The sequence below is a fragment of the Nannospalax galili genome, unplaced genomic scaffold (genome assembly GCF_000622305.1).
Source record: "Nannospalax galili isolate Female #2095 unplaced genomic scaffold, S.galili_v1.0 scaffold415, whole genome shotgun sequence".
NCBI lineage: Eukaryota > Metazoa > Chordata > Mammalia > Rodentia > Spalacidae > Nannospalax > Nannospalax galili.
In genome coordinates, this window is record NW_008337494.1 from 1,126,855 (window position 1) to 1,142,082 (window position 15,228).

Sequence of the window (15,228 nt, forward strand, 5' to 3'; positions counted from 1 at the left end):
ACACACACACACACACACACACACACACACGCGCACACACACATTTGCCCTCTTGTGGCTAAGCACAGATAGCAACAACCACAACTAGCAATTACTGTAGTCTATTATGAGCTAAGTATTGTTCTAGCAAAGTCCTCCGTGTGTATTAATTCATTTAATCACTGAAAATCCATGAGGCAAAAATTATGATTGTACCATATGGTAGAAGCCATGGCTCTGAGAGCACCAGAAGCTTCCTCAAAGCTTCCCAGCTACTAAGTGAAGAAAACCAAGGTATAAGTCACCTAACTGTAGAGATCATAACCATGCTGTATGGACTTCTAAACTAAAACTGAGGTAAGGATGATTGGTACACTCAATCCAAGTTCTGGGAGCTTACTTTCCATATCTCCAGTAACCTTCCAGAGACTCAGTCTTTGCTTTATGGCATTTATTGGTGTCCTTAGCCATGACAAGGAGAAATCCAAGTAGCTCATATGGAGCTTAGAAAAACCCTGGGCATTGCTTCTGATGACAATGTATGGATTGACATACAGGCAGAGATATATAGAAGATTCTCAAAAGAAAGGACCAAGAACAGCAAAATGGTTTTCCCTCAGTAGCAATGCATATAGGTACACCAACCCGTGCTCACCAGCTCCCCTCCATCTAACCCCCTTATCCATCTAACCCCCTTATGTCTGGATTCCTCATCCTGACCCTCATTCCACCATTTCTCCCTTCCCTCTTCCAATTAAAGGATCAACACCCTGTTAGCCTAGATAGGGCATAGCATAACCTGATCTTTCTCTTTGTAACTTACTTTCACTTCGTAGATGTACAACATGCTTCTTCCAGGACCTCCCTTTGATTGTCAAAGACCTTTTCCTCTTTCCAACCCTGGCTCTTGTCAATCAAAGCTGAGGTATTCAAACCTATGCTCCTGGGAGATTAGAACCAATTATAGTGGTTTCTTTCATTCTGCTTTCTTATCACAATCCTAAGTCCTCAAAACAATATGGATGCCTTTTGCAGAACAGGAAAGAAAAACGGTAAGCATAATCAGAGATTACTATTTGCAAAATAAAAGCCTCCCTTCCATTCCAGTCAACTGTTTAAGAAATCAACAAATATAATTCATCTCATATTGTTACATTTTAATTGTTTTGCTTTATATTGTTGCTTTCTACTCAAACTTGCAGAAGCAATTGTTCCAGGTGGCCTTCTTTGCAAGAGCGGAAAGGATCTCTGGGCCTTAGATCTTGTCCTAGGACTATCATCTACTTGCTGCAAAACTTGGGCTAGCCACAGCACAGGCTGATCTGTCCCAGCTGCACATTCTGCGAGACAGTCATCCCACACACTGTTTATGAGGCAATTACTGTGGACCAGACGCTTTTTGGAATGATGTACATGGATTACCTCTTGTGACAGTGTGAGAATCCAGAGAACAAGAATGATATTTTTATCCCAATTTTACAGATAAGCTAAGGATTATCATTGAGCTATTGTATTAAATTCAGATTCAACCCCATATTTGCTGTTCTCTCAAAATCTATGTGGTCTACAAATACATTGTATTTAGATTCATTTCATGTATACATGTTGTTTGTGTGCATTTAAATCAATCTGTCATAAAGGAAACTAACAGGCAAATACCAAGTGTGAAGAGAGTCTGTGCATAACACTAGGCAGGGAATACCCAATAGTTAACTATCAGTCAAAGAGCCACAGGGATCTCCTTGTCCAAGAAGATTCAGGCAACAAATGTGAGAAACAAGCAAATTCCCTTTGGTTGACCAATCTGGGTTGATTACGTTGACAGGACAATTTCTCACCCTGCTAAGATGAGGCCAGTGTTGCAAAATATTGAAAGAGGCCAAGGCAGAGACCACAAGCATTCTGGCAAAATTCTGGTTTGCAGTGGCTTCTCATGCTGAAATGATAAGGCAGGAAACTCCAGCACTGAGGGAGGGAAGCTAATTGGGAAATGCACAATGAGCCATATGCAGGCCCTTGAATCCCTGACACAGCAAAATATTCATTCCCTTTACTCTGGATGGCAAAGTTGTTTTCCCACTGTGAGAGTGGGAGAGCGATGACGCATGCTGTGACAGTAACTGCGAACAGGTGGGGGGAAAGCAAGGGTCACTTCCAAGAGGCCTGTTGAAACTTTCCTTTTTCAAACTCTGAGGAAATAATGTGGCTACCCAAATGAAAACTTATCTGTTGCTATGTGTTCAGTGTGCACCTTACTTACCCACTCAAAACTCTCAATGAAAATCACAGCTGTTATTTGTGTGGGTTCAGAAGCGCCCCCACAGTCATGGCAAAGGAACAAAGGAAAATAACCCTCGTCGACAGCTACACCTACAACCAAGTTGAATTGTGGGTGATGTCCGCTGCATTCATATTGGATCTAGAATAATAATAATAATGCTTTTCATTGGCACAGAGCTTTACAGTTCGTGAATCCCTTTCATGTGTGTTCCACACATTTAGTAAGATCAACTACAGTGCCTCACCTCCCTCACAGTAAACAGCGCTGGGGGTGCTTTTTCAAAGACCAGTTTCTGCAGCATGTCATGATCAAACATCTCAGAGAATTTGAAAATATTTGTTACATCGTCATAACAATGACAGCAAGATTTTCCACTCAGCAATTTTTTTTCAATGTAACAACAGCAATACACACACACACTCAAATCATGTTCCCACTTTTGGTTAGCCTGTAATCTCTCTGGGGTTTTGTATTGGCTTATAGGAATTTTTGTACATTCCGGGTATAAAATCTTTGTGTAATTCATACATATAAAGTTGAAAGCTAGGGAAAACAAACCTATGGAGAGGGAAATTAAATCACTTTCTGTCTCTTGGGAGAGGACAGTGACTATAAGTAAAAAGGCATAAAAGAATAAGAGAAGTTTCCTTTGGTGTAATATGCTATGTCTTTTTTTAAGATTTCTTTTGAAATGGGTTTTGCTAGGCAATCCAGGATGGTCCAGAACCTTCAGGCCTCCTGTTTCAGCCTCTCAAATGCTGATTGCAATCTTGCACCACCAAGCCTAGTCTTAAAACGGCAGTAAGTCAGAGTTTTATAAAGGAACAGAACCAATAGCCTTAATATATATTGTACATGAGGATTTATTAGACTGGATTACATAACACAGGCTTGGAAGTCGAATAATAGGTGTTTACATGCTGGAGAGGATGAGAACTGATAGGTATTTGGTCCACAAGGCTGGGTGCCTCAGCCCCAATCTGGTGCTGAAGGCCTGATGAATTCCAGGAGAGCCACGGGCCTTTAAACCATGCTGAAAGGCAGAAGAGGCTGGGTTCAAATGTCAATGAAGAGGGGTGCCAATAGTGACAGCAACAAAGTAGACTCACTCAACAGCAGAGATGGAAGGCAAAAGCAGCCCTGTTTTCCCCTCAGACCTCTCTACATCTGCGGGCGTGCTGGAAGATGCTGCCCACTCTTAAGGAGAGTGTTCTATTCTTAGCCTATCCTTCCAAGAAACACCCTCACAGTCCCCTCCAGAAGCAGGTCTCTTAGTTGATCCCAAATCCAATCATACTGATAACCAAGAACAAATATCACAGTCTGTATCTTTTTAAAAATATTTTATTGTTTTTATTCTATGTGTATGATTGCTTTGCCTGCATGATGATGTAAGTGTACCCGTGTAGTGCACTACCCATGGAGGTCAGAAGAGGGCGTCAGATCCCTTGGAATTGGAGTTATGAACGGTTGTTAGCTGCCATGTGGGTGCTAGGACTTGAACCCAGGTCTTCTACAAGAACTGCCAGTGCTCTTAACCACTGAATCATCTCTCCAGTCCCACTATCTATATCTTAATTTGTGAAATAGTTACACAGATGCATACACATAGGTAAAAATTTATAAAGTTATACATTTAAATTTTGTATGTTTGCCCTAGTTACTTTCTATTGCTGTGATAAAACACTGACCAAAAGCATGTTGGGGAGGAAAGGGTTCATTTCACCTCACAGGTTATAGTTCATCGTGGAGGGGAGCCAGGGCAAGAACTCAGGACAGGAACCTGGAGGCAGGAACTGAAGCGGAGACCATGGAGGAATACTACTTACTGACTTGCTCCCCTGGCCTGTGCTCAACCTGCTTTCTTATTCAATCTAGGACCACCTGCCCAGGAATGGCACTGACCACAGTGGGCTGGGCCCTTTCTCCTCAACCAGCAAGTAAGAAAATGCTTCACTGACATGGCCATAGGCCAATCCAATAGAGACAATGGCTCAGTTGAGGCTCCCTCTTCCCAGGTGTGTGAAGTTGACAACTGAACCTATCCAGCACAGTATTTTATTTTATGTTATGTACATTAGTAGAAAACAAAAAAGAAAAAAAAGAAAAATGTACTTTGTTAAAAAACAAAGTACATTTAATAATTCCTCACTAATGTGACAGATATTTAGCAAAAAAAAAAATAATAATTGTGGCCCTCAAATGACTTTTAATCTGAATTATTCTTTTTGGCTGACTTTTTACTATTACACAAACCAAGAAGCTGCCAAATCTCTATGTCTTTGAATAATCTGCTGTTTTTTGAACCAGCTGTGGGTTGGGCTCATTGACCTTCAAAATCTTTCTGAGTTCCAGATTTTTGGGATTTTAAAAAAAATTGCCAATATGCATAATCTCTGATGGGAAGTATCATCAGAGACTCTCTGGTGCTTGTCTGACATTTTGTAGGAAGCTGGAATGAAGCTTGAGGACTGGAAACAACTTGCCCAGGTTGAGTTGACAGTCATTTGATACAGATCTGCAGACTTCATCTCAAATCCATTCAACAGATACTCTAAAGGGCCTGCTTTGTGCTAGACACCAAGTCTGACATTGCATCAGATTCTCAGACTCCAAAATGCCGTAGATAAGGGCGGCCAGTGCATTGCTGTGTGAAACAGCAGGAAGCTCTTCTCCAACATGTGAGGACAGCAACAGGCAAGGTCAGAAGACTGAAAATGGAATCATGGCCAAGGCCAAAGAGCCAGAGTAACAGAACCACAGCATGTCTTTTCCTGTACTCAGCCACAGGCCATCAAAGTTGCTTCTTGTCCTAGAATTAGTAGTTTCTGAGGTTCTATATTAGTATATTACTGTAATGACAATGGTGATTTCATCATCTACTCTATGAATGTTCTAATCGTACAGCCTAAAATTATATCAACTCCAACTTCTCTATTTTGTAAAGTTCTACTTCTTTTTGATGAAACTTACATTTTTTTGGTCTTTTTGAGACAGGGTTTCCCAGTAGCCCCAGCTGTCCTGGAACTCACTTTGTAGACTAGGCTGGCCTTGAACTCACAGAGATCTGCCTGCCTCTGCCTCCTGAGTGCTGGGATTAAAGGCATGCATCACCATGCCTGGCAAAGCTTACATTTTTTAAGCAATGTTATTTTTCCAATTACTCTAGCCAACATGGCAGACTAATTGCTATAGCCTTCTTATAAAATGATTGCAGGAACAATACATGACACATGATTCATAAACAATGTATGCCTCAAGGCATGAACATCAAAGAATTAGGTTGCCTTTGAAACACTACTAGAGTGCACACGGGTACAGGGAAGAAGTACAAAGCATGGTTCTGTCACAGTTCTATTACAAACAAGACACTTTACCTTCTGTCTGGGCAGTAACCTTTTCTATCTGGAGCTCTACTTCTTCATTTACAAATTAAAAGGGTGAGTAAAAAAAAGTCACCTAATTCTTCCCATCTCTGAGTTTCAACAAAGTTATGATTTATGATCCTATTAAGAAAACTCTGAGAGGGTTGGGGGAGGAGCAAGGTGGCTCAGTGGGTAGAGGTGCTTACCATGAAGCCTGACAAGCTGAGTTCAATTGCTAGAACTTACCTGATGATAGAAAGAAAGAATTGACTCCACAGAGTTGTCCACTAACTTCCACATGCAGACCATGACATATGCATCGGTGTTTGAACATAGACATCACACACACACACACACACACACACTCTAAACTGTTTTTAATAACCTGAGGCTACTGGGCTTTGCTGGGTGTTTCAGGGCTTATGACAAATTGTATACAAAGGGCTAAGAAAGAGGATGAAGGACAGAGAAGACAGAAGGGAAGAGAATAAAATCAAGGACACCAGAGGGAATGCGTCCATAGAGGTGTGTATGATGAATTGTAGTACCCATAGGTGCCTTCTACATGGGACTTCTGACCTTACTCTTATACCTGTACCCATGATGTAGTTGGTGCTATCCTGATCATGTTAGACCACTGCAGTCCTAGGACCTCACTCTAGGGTGGTAATTGTCCATTTTTCTATACTTACCCATTTACCCACTTCATCTCTTCCAAAGTATTGTGATCCATTCCCAAACAATGCACCATAATCCTCATCAAAAAAGGCATTTTCTTCTATTTCTGAACTTCATGGACTTGTTGGATTCTATACTACTAAGCTTTGAGCCCAAAGGAGACCATGGAAATGTGTAATCTATCACCAATCTCCCTTAAGTCTTGCCTCCTTGAATTTTTACATGGCTCAGAGTTTACCTGTGTAAATGAGTATTTTTCAATAGTGGGCACAGAGTAGACCCTTGTGTCTCTGGAGAAAGAAACAGGAGTATTAAGAGCACAGTTACCAGGGCAGAGCTGAATCTACTTCATGGACAGGTATTTGAGCATCCCTGTCCCCAATTCAAAGGGCATATAAGCCAGATTTGGTCTTGTTTCCTGACATCACCAATTATAAGATCTAAAAGAAATCTAAACTTTTAGGATCCACCTCATTTTCTCCATTATCTGCCAAATCAATGCCAAACTCCTCAGCATGTTGCAAAAAATGCATAAACTTTTGCATCCCCATTACAAAGTGTAGCACGTCTCCATGTACCCGTTTTGCGTTCTTGAATCTGCTCGGGTTCTATGGTGCTCCATCTTGGATGCAGTCATTATTTACATGAGAAATACTGGGAGAACTTCAAAAATCTGGATTCCAGGCCATACTACATGGCCTGGAATATTGATATCTGACTCATTACCAGATGTTAATTAGGAACCTCTGGTAATGAGTCAGATATCAATATTCTATTGGCCTTCCTGGTGATTACAGTGTACCCATGTAAACACACATTGTTAAATGTTTTTAAAATTGCTAAGATGGCTAACAGAATAGAGACTGCCAGATGCCACTCCTGAGATTCCAAATCACTATGAAGTAGGAATTTGAAACATGTATTCCCAGTAATTTTCCCAAGGGATTATCATCATGATGCTCTGAAGATTGCCTCTGAAAAAACTGTCCTTGTTGCTGACAATATCAAGCACTCACTCTTTGTGGTTTTCTCTTGGTTCTGTTCTTTGCTTGGAATGTTTGCTCCTCCCCCTTGACCTCTAAGAAAACTTCTAGTCACCTCTCAAATATACACTCTTCTCTGTGACTGTTCCTGACCCTTCCTGGGAAAAATTAATCACTCCCTGTTGGGGTACCCTAACACTTTGTACATACTTCTGCTAAAGTACTTATTACATAGTATTATGGCTGTTTCTTTATGTGTCTGTCATACCTTTTAAATAGTATTTTCCCTTTCTCATCTGGCCAGCACCTAATACAGTGCCTGGGACATAACTCAAGCTATTAAATGTTTATTGAATTAAATGAAGTTGTTTGTAGAATTAGTCATATCAGATACCAATCCATGTGAGGCAAGCTTGACTCCAGATGTTGGGATGAGGCACAACAAAGATCTGAGTGCCAGAGAAGAGGATTGGCCATGATGAGGCCGAGTAGAAGAAATGCCAGCTCTAGGATAAGAGCTAGGGACTGATTTCACCAACACAGAAGGTATACAAAGCAGTTCAGGTTTATTTCCTGAACTCAGCAGAGTCAAAGATGGCAATTAAAAGTTAGAAACTGACGTGAAGTCAGGCCCATGGCTATGATGAATAACCATAAAACCTGGGACATTTATGATTTAGAGTATGACGTGCCCTGATGATAGAAACTTGCTCCTCTAATGGGAAATAAGAAAGTTTGAAATTGAGGAGATAGTGGCCAAGGTCACCCTGGAGTCCCAGGAGGCCAGGCCTGGCTTTGGAGAGCATTCCTAATTAGCTGCACCAGATGAGTTACAGCTCTTCTCATCCTTTCTTCATGAAGCCTAGAGCTGAAGCAGGGATGAATAGGCAAAATAGGAACACTCTGGAGAGGTGTCTAGAAGCTAAGACTACAGGATGTAGGCTAGCCCTGACAGAGCGAATGGGAAAAAAATCAGGGCACAAGAAAAGGGCATGTCTAACTCTCCTAAAATACACCAATGTAAAGCTATAATTCCAGTCATATTCCAGACTCTGGGAAAGGAAGGGAATGTGAGTGTCATTATCTGGATTTAGCCAAACTGAAAAACAATGGGGCATGTTCTCCCAGCCTACCCTCCCATCCAACAGAACCTCTGGGTTTCGGGGAGTCCCAAAACTACCCCCAGGTTTGGTCATTCACTACTAAGATTCACAGAGTCCATTGAAAGCTGTCATTACAATAAAAAGGTTGGAGCTAGCCAAATGAGAAGACAGATGGCAGAGTTAAGAAGGGCTTCAGATGTAAGGATCCCATTATCCCCAGAATGCATCATTCCTCAGATATTGATATGTGACAATATAGCATCCTTAGCCATCAGAGAAATGCAAATTAGAAATACTTTGAAATTTCATCTTACATCAGTCAGAATGGCTAAGATCCAAAAAACAAATGGTAACAAATGTTGGCAAGGATGTAGAGAATGGAGAACACTTAAATCACTGCTGGTGGAAGTACAAACTGGTGCAGCCACCATGGAAATCAGTGTAGACATTCCTCAAAAAGCTAGAAATAGATTTACTACATGATCTAGCTATACTACTCAGACATGTGCCCAAAGGACCCTACATCCTACTATAGAAATATGCGTTCATGCATGTTCTTTACTCCTCTATTCACAATAGAGAGTATAGAATTCTCAGCCCTAAATGAGACATCTATATCACACCCCTCTTCCAAGGGCTCAGGGAGTATCAGAAAGAGGGAAAAGAAAGATTGTAAAAATTGTAAGATACCTCCTTAAGTGTCTTCCTGACACAACAGAGTGTAGCTACACATATGAACCCACAGTGGTTGTGACAGCATGTATAGGACCTGTGCAACCCCAAGTCAGACAAAATCCCAGCATGGATGGGGGAGGTAAGCAAGAAGCATCAACCGTAGCTAGGGAACTATTGGTCATTTATAGCTGCCAGGAGAGGGAGAGTCAGTTTTCATTAATGATGTGATGCTGGGTAGGTTGAATAGATTCCAGGGGATACACCCAAGAGTATTTGTCAAATACAAATTGTACTTGATAGGCCTTTTAAAAAGATAGAAAATATAAGTGGGGGGGATATGGAGGTGGGGTGGATCTGAGAGAAGATTGGGAAGAGGTCCCCATTTGAATATGCTGAAATATCAAATATTTGAATATGTTAAATATATATTTTATAAAATTCTCTAAGAATCAATAAAGTTATTTTTAAAAAGAGGAAGCACTGAAAGGAAACAGAGTTTTCCATACAGCTGGGAAGTTAGTCCTAGGAGCTCATAGCAATGGTGACAGCATGCACAAGACCCAAGCAAGCTCAAGCCAGGCAAAATCCCAGCATAGAAGTGGGGAAGTGGGTAAGAATGCTCACCCTTAGCTGAGGAACTATTGGCAGTTGATAACTTCTGGGAGAAGGAGAGGTTGTTTTCTTGAAGGATCCATAACTCCAGTTCCAGGAGATTCAATGCCCTCTTCTGACCTCTGCAGGCATTGCATGACACAGGTGTGCTTACACACACGCAAGCTATAGACTCATACACATAAAATAAAAAAAAATAATTTAAAAGAACAGACACAATTCAATATAGGGAGTTGAGAACATAGGCAATGAAAGAACTAAAATCCAATGATTCAACACAGACATTAGTAAGAGCAGAAAAATAGCAACCTCGCTAGGATTGGGGTGACACAGAAAGGATACGGCATTACCAGAGTCAGAAGTAAAGACCTTTGGTGAGAGTTACAGGCATAATACGGATCATTCTTAAATTTTTTCCACTTGCAACTCCTTATCACCCAAGAAATTTATATGTGAATGCAGGTATATTAAATGGGTATACAAGGCCAGTGAGAAGGCTCAGTAGGTAAAAGCACTTGCCCCCAAGCCTGACAACCTGAGTTCAATCCAGTAACTCACATAGCAGAAGGAGAAATTGACTCCTGTGGGCTGTCACCTATCTATCACACAAATTAATTAATTAATTAATTAATTAATTAATGTAAAATAGTTGTGCAAATCAAAAACTTTACTAAGAAATTATAAAGAAACTTATTTTTAAATGATTCATTATTATACATAATTTTATTATTTATTAAAGATGATAGCATATCTGCATACACATGAGATGGATTTGCAGTTTATTTTTACATAAAGAATTAAATCTTGGCTAAATATTTGATATTCTAGAACATGGAACATCTTCAACATTTCTCAGAGTTGATCCAAATTTTGAGTTTTTAATCATAATGCTGAGACCTCTGCTTCACATAAATAATACAAAATAGCAGAAGTATGTTTGGGGTCACTGCAGAAATTGTTGATAATTCTGTTCTGTTTTCATGTCCAAATTCATTGAACATTTTTAATGAAACTTAAACCATCAATTCAAACAGGAATTTTTAAAATCAAACATTGTAACACAATAAAATCCAAAGATACTTATAGTTGGATTTTTGGTACTTATATGTTGAAGAACAACAGTAGAAAAATATAGTCTTTGATTTTAATAATTAAAGCATTGTGTTTCTACAACAGCAGAAAACTTTGTATATGGAATAAAATACAGCAATTCATAACATTCTATAGTCTAAAATCTGAGCTGAGGTATTTCAAGAGTATCAGAGGGCATTGCATGACATGAGGGTAAATGTAGCATGGAAAGCTCACCTGTTACATGTTTTCAACAAAGAAGTGGAGTTGAAAGATACAGCATGGGCATGGGCTTCCAGAAACACTTCAGATTTATCATGTTTCATTTTGAATTAAGACTTGTCTCCTCCAACTTCGGAAACCTCTTTTAAGTAGAAGCAGCCAGTGCTGGAAGACTTACCAAAGCCAAACAAAGAAGAGTGATCTGACTCATTCTGCCCTCCATTCTTCCACCAGAGCCTTCCGTTAAACAAAGCTACCTGAAAATCAGTTGTCATGAAGACCTGAGAATGTGATTCTTTATAATACAGCCGGCATGAGCTTTTCAAAGGGACCAGGACATACAAGAATCCACATAATGAAGACTTTTGAGTTTGACCCTCTGGTTTAGAGGAGACTTTAATTTCAATACTAGAGGCTGGGGAGGCCACGGACTTGGGAGAGATTGAGGAGGCACGCTCCCAAGCCTCATGGCTAGAAATGAGTCATCATTGTATGCATGATGGCTGGCGATCATTTTGTAGCCTAGAGTTGAAACAGAAGTGGATGCTGCTGTAGCCCTGTGATGATGCCACTGGGCTCAGGTGTGACTGGTTGAGGGCTAGAGAGGCACCTAAATATGTCTCATGTTAGGAATTACAAGTCCTGAGAACCTATGCTCAGAAAATGCTTCCTATTTGACTTCATCTCTAGCCTTTGGTAAGACTTACTTGTTTCATTCAACTTCAGTAAAATGTAACTGACAAAGAACACCTATGAATTGGACCAATTTTCACCAATCCCTTTATTTACTTGGCCATTGGACTAATGGAGGGCTTAATGAGTTAACATTCAGACAACCAGAATTTTAAGGAGAGGGCTGAAGCTTGGAAATAAAAAAAAATAATAATGATCGATGAACAAGGCAGTCCACTGAACATCACAGTTTGGTAATTTAGGAGAACTTTTATTTGTTTCTAACAAACTCTGGAGACTCTCACACAAAACTTTCTCACTTTGTTCTGGAGCAAGATTCCCCAGGATTACAATGAAGACATATTAGCTACTCAGATTTCTGAGGAAAGAATCCTTTATGGAAAGACAACATCTGCCAGAGGCAGTCTTGGTGCTGCAAATGTGCTGTCACGAGTTCCACCATTCCACCATGAGGTGGAGGATGGTAGCTTATTTTATAGATAAGTAAATTGGAACTCAAATAATCAGAGAAGTCTTCTAAAGATGTAACTATTGAATAAAGAATGGAGTCTGAGGTAACAGCATCCAAGACAGAAAACTTTTGGAAGGTCCTCCTCAGAAGCCAGGGGAAAAGAAGCGGGCTAAGGAATTCTTGGTATCTAGTGACCCAAATAAGAAGCATCAAAGTCCCTTAAGATTGAATCAGGTGTGATTCAACTGAGATTCATAAAGATTATAAGGCAATAATTGACAGGATTCTAGAGTTTTATCTAGCATTAGTTTTTCCAAAATCCTGTCTGTATTCGCTTTGGATTATAAATGACTCCCTAGTCCCAAACGATGGAAAAGTTTCCACCAACTACACAACACCATTATGTGAAGGCAACCTACTTTGCCAGGTCCCTAGACTCATCTTCTCTGAGGGTCAGGGGAAAAGGAGGGACTGGTTCTCATTCTCACTTTATTCTCCAGCATAGGATACCATTCCTCCCTCTTCTCCCCAGCCTGATTCCCAGTAGAACTCACCAGTTGGCCAATTAGGCACTAGCCCCAGAGTAGGCACTTGACCACCTGCTAGGGTATTTTAGGGACTCAGCTATCCAGAGTTGACCTGGAATGCCATCTGCTGGTAAACTCAGCTCAGCCTTAATACTTCCCATGGTACATACACATGAACTCTATCAAAGAATATGTTTAAAGTATGGGGCAATCCTTTCCTACAAAGGTCTGTCACTGCAGCTCCATTTGTATGCTGGCCTTCCCTGGCATCACCTGGCAGAGGGACTCTCCAGTTCCCTCTCCTTTAGACAGTTATTTCCATGTTTACTGCCTGGTCTCAAGCTATTATTTTATGAAATACATTAGAACGGGGGCAGGGGGGAGTTGGAAAGGCCTTGCTCTTTGGATCTCTGGAGAAGCCAGGTTCTTTCCTGTGATCTGTTTTCTCCCTCCAGTCCATAACCAGGCCCTTTTAAAGGATGCCCTTTTTCCTGGCAGTGGACTAAGCAAAACAGGATCCTCTCTAGCCTTGGTCCTGCAGGCTTTGTCTTTAGCCTTCCCTGTATTCTATATCCTCTCTGATTTTGTCCCTTTTCCTGCCTGAGTTGTTTTCCCCTTCCCCCATTTCCAAACTCTTTTATCCTGACTTTTACTATTTCCTGTTCCCTGTCTCTCAGCTATTGTCCCAGGAACTCAGCCATCACCTTATCTAGAAATAAACCTTAAATCCTGGCCTCTTTCTCCACACTTAGAATGCCAATTTACTTGCACAGTCTTGCTCATAATCTCAAATGCACAACTGCAATTGGAGTAATATTTATCAATCCCTATTATACTAATATAATGCTAAAAACTATATGTCTATATTTTAATTAGATATTCTGAGCCAATCACAGATATTTTTACTTTCATTTTATTTTTAAAATATATTTTGTTGAATTTTTGTACATTTCATACAATAGTTCTTGATCAAATTTAGACCCCTTCCTCCATTTTTTTCAGGAAACATTACAATCATTTCTAGAGGGATCACTGACATACACACAGTAAATTAGAAATATCCCTATATGTAAATATGAAATGTTTTGGTATAATGTTAAAAAGTCAATATGTGTCCAAGAAAAAAATTTTACCCTCTCTCATCTTCAGTGTCTCTCAATCTTAAAATATCATGGAAAGCCTCCATAATCACTTAGAAAAATATTCAGGCACATTCCTGGTCTTATGTACTATATATATAGGCAAGTCTATCAAAAGTAAAATTTGTATATCACTCACTTCAAAGATCAAAATGAAAAATATTTTTAGAACAATAGACATGCAAGCAACTACAAATCAAAATACAATTCTGGAATAATTTCAGGAAATAATGTTAAGCCAGGCCTTGTGGCATACACCTTTAATCCCAGCACTCTGGTGGCAGAGGCAGGCAGAGCTCTGTGAGATAAGCCAGTCTGGTGTACATAGTGAGTTCCAGGCCGGCTGGGGCTACATGGAGACCATGTCTCAGAAAACAAAACAAGGGGCTATTCAAACTACTTCAGCAGCAAAGAACACTGGCTACTCTTGCAGAGGACCCAGGTTTGGTTCCATGGTGGCTAACAACTGTTTGTAACTCCAGTTCCAGGGGATTCAATGTCCTCTTCTGACCTCCACAGGCATTGCACAACACAGGTGTACATATATACATGCAGAAAATACACTCATACACATAAAATAAAAATAATAAATAACCCCTATCCTCAGGCCTCTCGGGGTGGGTCCATCACGGAGCCCTCGTGCCTTGACTCCCCCGGCCTCATTCGCCCTTCCATCTCCCCCACTGTTCTCTGCTCCTGGTTTGGGCCCTGCGCCATTCCTGGTCTTGGGTCCCCAGACACCTGGGGAACCGGTGCTGCTTCCTGATCCTTTTCGCCCAGGCCAGCTTGGTGCCTTCCTTGGGCTCCAGGAGCACTGCTTCCTCGGGACCTGGCCCCGCCCTCACCTCTCCCTGCTTCCCGGACCTGCACCACTGGCTAATTCTCCTGGCCCGCTCACCCGCCCTCAGGCCTCTCTTGGGGTAAGTCTACCGCACAGCCCTGCGCCTTGAATCCCCGAGCCACGCTCACCCTTCCATCTCCCCCGCTGTTCTCTACTCCAAGCTTGGGCCCTGTGCCATTCCTAGTCTTGGGGCCCCAGACACCTGGGGAGCCAGTGCTGCTTCCTGACCCTTTTCACCGGGACCGGCTTGGTGCCTTCCTTGGGCCCCAGGAGTACTGCCTGCCGGCCCTCACCTCTCTCTGCTTCCCTGGTCCTGCAACACCCGCCAGCCTCTTTCTGGGGCTCCGAGGCTTACCTTGCCTCTCCCCGATCCTTTGTATCCAGTACAACCCAGCTACTCAATCCATTCCCTGGGAAATCTTGGGGCTTATTCCCACCCCATCTGCCTTTGCATCCCTGCATGGCAGGGCCACAGCCAAGACCTCAGGTAAGTCCAACACCCAAGTTCCTGAGGCAAAATCATTATTAGAAGATTCCAGACCTAAGAAGAAAGTCTGAAAACTTCTGACCCACACTGGAATTGGGCCACAGCAGAAATCCTGAAGACA